Here is a 12440-nt window from a genome sequence, read left to right on the forward strand (position 1 = left end):
CTGCCCATTGTTCTCTCTGCGCATCTGGCAACAGGTCCAGGCACCATTGCGCTTCTGCTGAGGGATACTCTGGACCCCAGGACTGGACAAGCTGCCCCTACTTGTCAGCTCTCTGTGGACTTGGGCCAAACACAAGGCCCAGAGCAGCCATCAGATCTACTGAGGTCTCCCCTACCGCCCCCCCCCGCCCCCCCCGCCCCCCCCCCCTTTCTGCCAGTTCTCAGATCTCAAGGCTTCCCTAAGGCGTCTGTCCTGCCTCAGGAAAAAGGATCGTGGGCACTCCCTTCCAGGTGAACTGGCAAGGCTGGGAAGCTAATCTCTGCAGGAAGCCAAGCCCACAACAACATAGACACCCCATGTGTCTGTCTTGTCCTGCCAAGATGTAGGTCAAGGCACCCGTGAATATGAACTTACCCTGGCTGGAAGTAGGTCCTCAGGAAGTGACATGTCCTGCCCAGTCACAAGAAAGCAGAGACCAGTTCTAGCTGCCCATAGCTTGCTCCACTTGGGCCCAATAGGGCCACCGTGTCACATAACTCCAGGGGGCACCATTCACATTACAGTCTATGTAAATGACACTCCTGGAATTGTGCCTCTTACAGCAGCTTGGAACCAGGCTTGCTGTCTGTATTGCACGATGGCTAGTTTGACTTTTCTCCCTAGGAGTGGCTGTTTCAACCCAGAGTCCAGCCCTAGAGCAGGCAGTCCCAGGGCCTCCTCTCAGGGCCTCACCCAGTTCCTCATTGGGCCCTTAGCAGAGGCCTTCAGTAGAGGATGAGGGGCAGGGCACAGGCCTGGAAACTCATGCCCTGTGGCTCTTTCTCTAAAAAAGCATTTTAATCATAGGCATATTCCTGTATTTCAATAAGCACTCTTACGAACTCATAAGAAGTCTGCCAACCGCCCCAAAAATAGGCAAAGGATATGGGGGGGGGTGGTGATTCACAGATAAGGAATTAAAAAATGGTTCTTAAACATACGAGAAGATTCTTACCTTCGGTACATGAGAGAAATGTAAATATAGCACAACGCTGTCTTTCCACTGTCAGAACCGAAATGACCAAAACATGTTATAAAAGTAAGCGTTGGGGAGGCAGTGGGGAGCCGGGACCATCCTAAGGGGGAACTGCCCATCTGGAGGCAACTTGACCATTGCCATTACAGTCAGAAGCACTCAACTGCTGGGGTGCCAGCGTGGCTCAGTCAGTTAAGCGTCCGACTTCGGCTCAGGTCATGATCTCAGGGTTTGTGGGTTTGAGCCCCGTGTCGGGCTCTGGGCTGACAGCATGGAGCCTGGAGCCTCCTTCACATTGTCTCCGTCTCTCCGCCCCTCCTGTGCTTGTGCTCTGTCTCCTCTCAAAAAAAATAAACATTAAAAAAAAATTTTTTTTTTTAAAGGAAGAAGGAGGAGGAGGAGGAGGCGAAGCACACAGTCTCTGTGACCTGGCATTTCCACAGCTGGGAATTCATCTCCAGATATACTTGCATGTGTGGGAAGTGCTGAGTGGACAACACGATCCACGGCCAGCACTGCTTGTCACCACAAATATGGAAACAACCTACATGATGATCCAAAGAGTCCTGAGTCATTAACGGAAAGTTCACGGACACAATGGAATGATCCGCCACTCCTGGAGCAGATCGACTGTCGTCTCTGCAGACTGATAAGGGCATGATTTCCACGATGTGTTGTTAAGTGAAAAAAAACCAAAGTGCAGGACAGTATGTTTAATACGCTATTTGTGGCAGGAAAAGAAGATTGCACACAATGCAAACGCATATGCTTGTAGGTGCATGAACTATCTCTGAAAAGATATACAGGAAAGCAGAAAGAGCGGCAGCCTCAGGGAAGAGGTGGGGCGGGGGTAAGGGGTAGAAAGGAAATAATTTTCACTGCATAATTGTTTGTACCTTCTTTTTTGTACCTTTTGAAGTTTGTCCCTTACCTATGTCGCCTTCTTGTAAGATAAATGAAATAAAATGCAAGAAAAACTCCTTTGAGGCACACATTTCCCATTTTCCAGCCCCCAGGCTGGTCCAAGCTCCACCCTCATAGATTTCCCCCAGACTGTTTCTTTTCATTTTATTTTTTGTTTTTTTTTTTAATGTTTATTTATTTTTGAGAGAGAGAGAGAGAGAGAGCGAGCAGGGAGGGTCAGAGAGAGAGGGAGACATAGAATCTGACTGATGCAGGCTCCAGGCTCCGAGTTGTCAGCACAGAGCCCGACGTGGGACCCGAACTCGAGAACCATGAGATCATGACCTGGGCCAAAGCCAGATGCTTAACCAACTGAGCCACCCAGGTGCCCCCCAGGCTGTCTGTTTCTGTCTGGTCCCTGGAAGACCCTTGCCAGTGACTTGGAACATCGGTCTTTCCACAGCACCTGGACACCCCGCAAGGCACTGGGTGGGGGGTCAGGTGGAGGGGTGTGTGTGGTGTTACCCAACTTCAGGAAAAAGAGGCCAGGCCAGAGCCAAAAGCATCCTTTTTTCTTCTCTTGCACCTTTCAGACCTCCATAATTGACTGTTTTCTCTTCACATTTTTTTTATTGTGGTTAAAAAAAAAAAGCATAGCATACTGGGGTGCTTAGGTGGCTCAGTCGGTTGAGCATCTGACTTTGGTTCAGGTCATGATCTCACAGTCCGTGAGTTCTATGAGTTCGAACCCCACATCAGGCTCACTGCTGTCAGCATGGAGCCTGCTTCAGATCTTCTGACCCCCTCTCTCTGCCCCTCCCTCGCTTGTGCACTCTCTCTCAAAAAAAAAAAAAAAAAAAAAAACAACACATAAAACAAAAAAACAACTTTAAAAAACCCCACATAACACAAAATTGACTATATTAAGCATTTTAATTGTACAGGTCAGAAGTGTTCGGTATATTCACATCATTGTGCAACAGATCTCTAAGGCTTTTTCATCTTTCCACACTGAAACTCTATGCCCACAAAACACTGATTCCCCTCCTCATTCCTCTAGCCCTTGGCATCCACCTTCTTCCATTGGGCTTCTGTGCCAGAAGCACTCTCGATCCCAGCTGGGAAGATGGGCCCAGGACCAAAGGTCCCAGGGGGTCCTCGCAGAGTATGCACCCGTCCTTCACACACAGGCAAACCCACCCTGCCCTCCTTTAGAGACAGCATAGCTTCAGGGTTGAGAGTGTGCACATTCCGTCTTTCCACTCACAAGGCTGTATGTCCTTGGGCAAGTCTCAGCCTGTTTCCAGCCCAGTAAAATGGCAACTCGCTCAGATAATGGTACCTTTCTCTCCATCGGGTTGGGTGATGCAGAGCACAGTAGGTGAGTAGCCCAGCCCATAGTACAGGACCAGCCAGGGCGGGCTTTGTTCAGCATTCTCATGCTAGAAGCTCAGCTCTCAGTCCCGCTTCTCAGGATGCAGGCATCTGGCACCCATCCTCTACTGACGTTGCTGTATTGTGAGGGAGGCACTGTCCTATGTGAGGTCAGAGCCTTCCCAGGGTCTTGACAGATATTCCTGGAAGAGAGAGGGTAAGACTCTAGGTCACCACAAGTCCCCAGAAAAATCCCTGCCCTCTGAAGTTCCTAACTTGGGGTCTGTGGAATTGAACGCACAGCTGGGCAGATGTGGGTGTTTTCCCTGAGAAAGGCTCCTGCCTCCCTGAGACACTCAGAGGGCCCGCAACCCATCGCATGGTCAGAGCCCTCCTTCCCCTGCTACCTGGCACCTGAGAGCTCCTGGCTGCCTTGGCCCACCCTGCACCCCCTCCTTGTGATGTGGGCTCTCTGCCAGGCCTGACCAGCAAAACCCAAGGCCATGCAGAGCACAGCCAGGGCTCTGGGCCAGGTGGAAACGGAGCTGGGGTGATGTGATTGTAAGCAGTGCACTAGTGTGTATATGTGTCACTCCCCGCAGATCAGCTCTGGGTGATCACACCGGTCCTTGGACCCTTAAAGCTTACGATGAGATCCCACTGACCTCCGTACCACCCTTCCAGGCCCCCCAGCCAGCCGTTACTGAAGAGGGGAGCTTTCAACAGAGCTTGAAAAGAAGGTGCAACAAGGAAGCTCTGGCAATGAGGGGAGCTATCCACCGCGTAGCCTGTGCCTTGGCAAGTTAGAAAACAGCACACTCTGTGGCCTCAGTTTCACAAAAAGGCAAAAACACATACATGTGTGGAAGAGAAAGTCTGGAAAGAAGTACGTCAAAATCTTAACAGGGGTCAACTCTGGATACTGGAATTACAGATTACGTCTTAGTTTCGACAATAAATACATATTATTATTATTTTTTAAGCTTATTTATTTTTGAGAGAGAGAGAGGCAGAGCGTGAGCAGGGGAGGAGCAGAGAGAGGGAGGGAGCAGGCTCTAGGCTGTGAGCTGTCGGCACAGAGCCCAACACGGCGCTCAAACCTACGGACCGGACCGTGAGCTCATGACCTGAGCTGAAGTCGGACGTTTCACCGACTGATCCACCCAGGTGCCCCTAAATATGTATCATTTTTTAACTCAGTGGTTCTTAACTGGGGGGTACATCTGTCCCCAAAGGGACATTTGACAACATGTGGAGATAGTTTGGGTATCACAACAGTGAGGGAAGGGGTACATGTGTGCTACTGGCGTCTAGTGGGTAGAGGTCAGTAATGTTGCTAAACATCCTACAACACACAGGCCTGTCCCCACAACAAAGGATTATCTGGCCAAAAATGTCAATAGTGCCAAGATTGAGAAACCCTGAGAAAAACAGCAGAACTTACCCTGATGGACAAACAGAGCTGGAGAGGCAAGAAGCCTTCAAGTGATTTAGCCCATCCGACTGCCTAAGCGGCCAGCTTCTCATCCACCTCACCTTGTTTAGTTAGACGTTTCATGGGCTCTCCAGCAGGCAAACCGAGGCCTGGCAAAGGGGCTGGCAGCCCCCTGTCAGGAAGCTGTGAATCTCCTGGGGCCTCGCCCATAGCTGGAAGGTCACAGCCCCCCAGCACCCCTTCCCCAAAGCCTCTCGAGTTTCACCTCCTCCCAGAGCTCATCCCTGTCTAATAAAAAGATGTCACCACACATTAGTACTGACTGCCAGGACCCTTAACATCATCGCAATCAATGAAACCCCCAAGTTCTCAAACATCCTGTTCCCAACATTTTGACAATGACATCCTGTTTTCTTTGGGAAGGAAACCCAGGTTGGATTGATTAACAAATACAATCATTATTTAACCTCAGAACTTGGTTTTGAAATTAATTTACAATAAAAGAAAACGTCCATGCTAAATAATCTCTCTAATTATATGTTAAGGGCTCAGAAATGGAAAACATTCAGGAACACAAAAAGGCCCAATCGAGCTCATTAACTTTGCTTTGCCTCTAAAGTATCTCTATGGTAACTCACAGAGAGTGGGGGGGGTGGGGGGGGTGGGGGGGGTGTGGAGAGGAAGGCTTTTAAAATCAGATCACCAAGAACTTCACCCAGAGCAGCCACAACACAAAACTCTTTTAAATAAATCTTCAAATGATGAAATGGTGAGGGTGTGTTTCCAGTTGCAGCTGGGCACAGGCATAGGGAAGCCGCCTCTTCCTAGAAGCCCTCTAGGTGCACCCTGGAGAGGTCAGTCCAGTGGCTGCTCTTTACACGCCCATCTATGGTGGAGAGGCTGACAGCGATTGGGCCTCAAGGCGCTCCTCAGGGCTGAGGGAGAGGACAGGAGCAATAGTGTGTTTGTCCAGAATGAGGCCAACAGCCTCTGGAGACGATGGCTGCATTTTCCCTGCAACTGTGGTCCAGGGTCCTAGGGACTTTCCCATGGGGACCCGAACAGGACAGGTCTGGCCAACCCCAGCATTCTTTTCTCTTAGACCAATCCTTTGCCAGCTTCTGCCAGCGCTCCCCTTTCACCCTCCAGCCCTCTGTGCCTGGACAGATGGTGATGCCCTGTGTGGGCCTGACCACGAGCCCCATCCTTGTCACAAAATGATCCTTGGCTCCAGCCTCCTGAAGCTTTCTGCATGAGCTTGGCCTGACTGTGTCATCCGAGCTGTCTGCAGCCAGCACGAGTAGAGGGTTAAGGTCATGATAACCAGCGCCAGCCCAGCCCGGTGCCCACCCTAACCCCTGGAAGTTCAAATAGAAAGACTGGGGCACTGGGGAGGGGGCAAAGTCCAAACGGGGCATGTTTTAGTCCATAAGGGGCAGGAGAATAATCCAGCCAGGTTGGAAGTAAAAACTGCCCTGGATTTAAAGTTGTGATGTTGGTGTCTATGCAGCAGGAGTGAGCAGGCCAGGCCGGACCATAGGCTCTGATCCTGCAGCCTGATAAATAAACAAGGTCAGGCGCTCTGGGGCTGCCTGAGTTGGAGCAGGAAGGCAGGGTGGCGGTGGGGGTGGGGGTAGGGTGGGGAACTCTGAGGCAGGAGAAACAGACCCTCGTGGAGAGAAGATGGCGGGAAGGAAGAGAAAGGAGGAGGGGAGAAGCAGACAGGCAGGAAAGACAGAACTCCTTGAAACTCACCAGCTCAGGGCTGAGTGTGCTTCAAGTAGAGCCCAGACTCTGAGAAGGAAAGCTGTTTGGAGGAATAAAATTTGGGCCACTAGAAAAAGCCAATATCTGGCTGGGCCTGGTTTGGGGGACAGACTATATTTTGACCTGCCCTTTGGTTGCCACAGAATTACCCTTTGATGAGACCTGCTCCTTAACTTCCCAGAAGTTAAAGCTTGTCTGGTTCTCTGGGCCCCGAAGGTCCCCTTCAGATATATGGTGAGGAGGCCAAGGCCCAGGGGTCTTTTTCACCCCCTTCTTCTCCACATTCCCTATTGGCTTATCTTCCCTGCACTGCCCACCCCACCACCCCTGTCTGAACAGCCTGGGACAGCCTTGGTAGAGCAGGATATCATGTGCGGGGAGTTTGCTGGGTCTCTGCCAGTTGCTAGACAGCCCCCATACCCCCTCCCTGGAGTCAGCTTTTCCCACCCTCCTTCCTTGTCTCACCAGAATCTGTGGGTCCGGTCCAGGGTTTGAGGCTGCATGGGAAGAGGGCCATCCCACATCTCCCAAGCTTTGCTAGGACATCCTGGCCCTTTGGCTGGCCCTGTCCATCCAGTAGGCCCTGTGTGCCCAGCCCTGTGCATAGGCCACAAGTGGAGAAAACAGAAGCATCAGGATCCTTTTTATTTGGTCATTTAGACTTTAAGCCCTACCTACTTCTCATAAAGATTTGAGGCCCCTGGAGAGTACTGAGTGCCCAGGGGTACAGACCCAGGCAGGCTTCCTGCAGGAGGAGGAGTAGGTGGCAGTGGATAGGCCAGAGGCTGTGGCTCTCCCTGCAGCCAAGTGGACGGAGCGTTTTCTGGAAGGCACAGGCTAACCAGACTCACATCCCCTTCACATTTGACCCAGCAGAAGGGCTTCTAGGGCATAGGCTCATTGCTATGTCATTTGCATTCTGCTTTCATGTAATGCATAGGATGGAAAATCCCCCTCAGCACTGGGCCCGAAAATTATCGTCCCTAATGCCTTCCTCCCATAGCTGCAGCACTGGCTGGCAGATGGGGAGTCCTGCCCGTTCTCTGGGCCTCCTGCCTTGAGGTGGCAGCTGCTGTGAAGGTGGTGGCAGCAGCAGACACAGGCCTCGCAAAACAAGAGACTTTCACATGTGACTCACACTCCCTAGGACCAGAAGCAAAATGACGTGTGAAAACCAGAGCCGCCTGAGTCTTCTCAGGGGAATCCCCTCAAGTTTCCTCCCCATTTCACTCCTTTAAAAAAACCCTGGCATGGCCCAGCACTCGAACCCTCCAGGAAAGTGCCACATTCTCCCAGCCATACTGGGCAGGGGCCATGCCATCCAGGCTGGCTTCCTCGATGTTCTCCCCCAGGGTTCTAAGGTCTTGGGAAATACGTGGAAACAGAGAAATAGTGGGAAGTGGATGGGTCCCCAGGGGGGAGCCCAGATGGGCCCTCCTGAGCAGTTGTGCCTTGCAAGTCCCAGGCAGGGCTGCTCCATCGTGTTCCCAGCCTGACTTCCTCCTCATGATCCATTCTGTGAGCCACCCCTTATCCTTGCAGTAAACTGCACTTCTGCTAAGACCCCTGAAGGGGATTTCTGTTGCTTGCGTGCAGTCATCTCATGGCCCATGAATGCAGGATGCTCCAAAGCCGTTAGCAAAGGCCACCTTCAGCTCCTGACATGCCTGAGGCTTTTCTGCCACCCTCAGTAGACCAGCCTGGCCCAAACCTTGCTCCTGTCAGCGGACAGTGGCCGGACCTTGGGGAGGCCCTTCCTCCCCCTCTAAGTCCCTGGTTCCCTCACCTGTAAGGAAGCTGGTCATGAAGAAACTCTAAAGATTAAATGAGATGATAGACAGCTGACATATCAGTGGGAACGCAGCATTTGATTTCCTTTAAATGTCATATCTCTTTTTTTTTTATTAAAAAAATTTGTAATGTTTCTTTTTGAGAGAGAGAGAGAGAGAGAGAGAGGCAGAGTAGGAGCAGGGGAGGGGCAGAGAGACAGAGAGAGACACAGAACCCGAAGCAGGTTCCAGGCTCTGAGCTGTCAGCACAGAGCCCGACACATGGCCCAAACTCACGAACCGTGAGAGCATGACCTGAGCCAAAGTTGGGCGCTCAACCAACTGAGCCACCCAGGTGCCCCACTAGTGATTTTTCTGATAGTGTCCTCTCATTATTATTTTCATTGTTATCGTTAGAAGCAAGAACAACATGGTGTTCTCAAGCATTATCCTGTGAAGTAGCAAAGCAGCCCTTATTATTCCCCACTTCACAGGGAGGGAAACTAAGATCCAGAGAGAGTGGGTTAGTGGTGGGCTCCCAAGTCAGGCTCCCTGGGTTCAAATCTCATCCCCATCACCATGAAGCTGTGTAACCTTGGATCAAGGTACTTGTCCCCCCAGAGTCTCTGTTTCCTCCTCCAAGAAATGGGGCAATAAGGCTGCCCACATCACGGGCCACGTATTAGAATAACACCAAGGAATTATCATTCACTTTTTGAGGAAGTGATAATGGCTTTGTGGTTATGTAAGAAAGTATTCTTATTTTTAGAAATATATACTGAAGCACACAAGGGTGAAATGACATGATGTCTGGGATTTGCTTTGATGTATTTAACTAAAAAAAATTTTTTTTAATGTTCATTCATTTTTGAGAGACAGTGTGAGTGAGCAGGGGAGAGGCAGAGAGAGGGAGACACAGAATCCACAGTAGGCTCCAGGCTCTGAGCTTTCAGCACAGAGCCCGATGCGGAGTTTGAACTCAGGTACTACGAGATCATGACCTGAGCTGAACTTGGATGCTTAACCGACCGAGCCACCCAGGTGCCCCTTTAATATACTTAATTTAAAAGAAAGAAAGAAATGAGCCAAACATGTGTGGCAAAATCTTGACAGTTGTGCAGTTGGGATGATGTGATTTATGTGGATCTATTCTCTCTGCCTGTGAGATTCTTCGTTAACAACAAAAAAAAGACCGCCTGCCTCACGGAGCTGTGGTGAGGCCTCCCCGGTGCCGGCCCCAGGAAGCACCTAGTAAACGTGAGCTACCGTTGTGGCTACCGTTATCCTTGTCACTGTCCTGCCAGCCTGAGAAGGTGAGCCAGGGTACAGTCAGTGCTCCTGAACCCCGTCACTCCCAATGACACCTCGCCCTGCCTGTCACTATGAAGCCTCACCAGCTGTGTGCCAGGGCTCTGTCACCAACACTGAAGGCGGGGCTCAATCATGAGGTGTTACCCCTCTATGCCCCGTGTGAGCAACTCTGTTCTAAAAGACCCCCTTCAGGGGGAGCCTGGGTGACTCAGTTGCTTCAGCATCTGACTTAATTTTAGCTCAGGTCATGGTCTCCCAGTTCGTGAGTTCGAGCCCCGAGTAGGGCTCTTCACTGACAACGGCATGGAGCCTGCGTGGGATGTTCTCTTTCTCTCTCTCTCTCTCAAAATAAATAAATAAACTTAAAAACATTTTTTAAATAAAATAAATAAAGACCCCCTTTGGCGACTCACTTGAACCAGAACATCTGGTCACCAGGCCTCCTCCAGAGCCCAGATGAGAACCCTGTCACAGCTCCTTCATGAGGAAGATGAATTCTGCCAATCAGTCCAGTGCCATCCTCTGTGCAGTGGTGACAGCTGTGGGGGAGGCAGGGGCCCCGTGTTCAACTGTCAGCCTCCTTACTTTCCTGCCCTGCAGTTCAGACACAGCCTCTTCAGAGCTAGCCACCAGGGGGTGCTCTCCAGCGGAATCACAATCTCCCGGGGTTCCAGAGCCCTAGAGGCTGTGGAAGGAGCCACCTGGTAACACTGGGCTGAGGCAGTGAGCAAGTGAACTGCTTGTGATGGAACGAGTCCCAAGCCCCCAACCTACCCCTAACGTTTTAATTTCCACCAGCATTTTTAAATAACGTTATGTATTTTGGGCATTTTTTGTTTGTTTTTGTTTTTGTTTCCAATAAAAGTAACTAATGCTTAACATGCTAAATGGGTTTTGAATTTTTGTCTTGTGTTGCTGCATGTTTGAAGATTTCCTGAGCTTAGGGCAGATGGCTCCTAAATTCTTGGGCTATGAAGCAGAGGAAGGGGAGCTCCAGCGGCCTGTGAGACCCAGGCAGATCCCTGGCCCCTCTAGGCCTCAGTTTCCCCTGTCTGCACGTTTGGGGGTGCTGGCTCACATTTCTCTGAGCTCTAGCAGGCCGGCCTTCCTCAGTGTTCAGGGCTGGTCTGGGGAAGGTGGGACAGGGGAGGCTCACCCCTCAACCTTTCTCTACAGGGCCCCCAACTATCTGCCTCCCAACTCACTTCCTCTTCATTGTGCAGTTCCGGCCCCTCCTTGGTGGACCCTCCTGACCACTCTGGGCTGTGCTGTTCTCCTCCCCTCTGAGGGGCTGCACGACCTTGACTCTGTCATCCGGGGCACCTTGTCCATACGGTATAATCTCTAACTTCCCACAGATGCCTGTTCATTCTCTGGGAGTTCTGGCCCCAGAAGTGAACAAGACAGGTCTAGCCTCGCCTGCGCAGGCATCAGAGCCCAGCTCCCTGACTAGCATTGCGAGCTGGCGCCCAGGGTACGTTTGGTACTTTCTACGGGTGCAAAGGAAAGGCCAAGACAGCATTTTCCATGCCGGGGTGCAGGCATGCCGTGGCTTTGTCTCGTGTACAAGTCCCAGCAACCAAAGGGGTTTTAAGAGCTTTCCCCCAGCAAACCTAGCTGGAGTAGTTCAGGGACAAGCCAGGCCCCACCCCTACCATTGTGTAGGAGCAGGATCAAAAAGCTTTGGGACCACACTTTGGGGTCCTGGGTACAGGGCTTAGCAGGAGGCAGGGAGCATTTCTTTGACTCCAAGGCTAACGTAGACTGGTGGTTCTCAGGTCTGCAGGCCTGGACTCCCAGAAACCAACTGCCAAGCACTAGCCCCACAGTCAGGAGGGAAAAGCTGTCTCAGCCCCGGGCCTATACCTAGAAATCCATTGCATCAGGTCTGTTGCTGTGGCCCAACCTGCTGCAACTGAAGAAACCCCCACTCAAACCAGAGGGGCTGTGAATTCCAGAAGGGGAGTTTTTGGCCACAGACCTACTCTGAATCAGGATGAGAAGAGCCCCGTGAAAGCCTTTTCTTATCCCCCAGTTTGTCATGTGCCCTTTTTCCCAGGGCACTATAGACCCCAAGAAGCAAGGTGACTTGTTTTTGGTCAGCGGGCTCAGCTGTGCCAGAAACTTCTCCAAGCAGGGAGGGCAGCCCTGAGAGGGAAGAATGTTGGAAAGAGAATGAATGGGTCAGGGCACAATGTGGGCTAGAGGCACCAGAACTCCCACTCAGAAAAGGAAAAAGATTCCCCAGTTCAAAGAGGAGGGTCCATCCTGGGGGCCCGTTAGGTCTGCTGGTAGCAGGGGCAAGGAAATGAGGGCTATAAGAGTAAGTTGCTTTGGAACCAGCACGCCCTGGGGTACCTGGGGGGCTCAGTCGGTTGAGCATCCAACTCAATTTTGGCTCGGGTCATGATCTTAGGGCTGTGGGATCTAGCCCTGTGCTGGGCTCTGTGCTGAGCTTAGAGCCTGCTTAAAATTCTCTCTCTCTCTCTCTCTCTCTCTCTCTTTCTCTCCCCCCCCCACACCATTGCACTCTGTCTCTCAAAAAATAAAATAAATCTTTAAAAATAAATAAATAAAATAACCCAGCCCCCTGCCTACCTCCTGCTTCAGCATCTTCCAAAACCATGGGTTAAGAAGAGAAAGAAAAGAGGGAGAAGAGAGAAGTTCTCAAATGGTAAGAACAAAGACCAAGCTTGACCAGAAGGGGAAACCCTTTAAAAGATGTCAGTAATAATAGAGCGTCAAACGAAAAGTAAAAACAGCAAAGCTGACAAGGAAAACCACAGTAGTCAGCAGAGGCCCACTAGTGACCCAAAGGTGAAGAGAGGCACTTTCACCCCTGCAGAATGGAGACTGACTTCGGGAG

Source organism: Panthera tigris, chromosome A1 (assembly GCF_018350195.1).
Source record: "Panthera tigris isolate Pti1 chromosome A1, P.tigris_Pti1_mat1.1, whole genome shotgun sequence".
In the NCBI taxonomy this organism is placed as follows: Eukaryota; Metazoa; Chordata; class Mammalia; order Carnivora; family Felidae; genus Panthera; species Panthera tigris.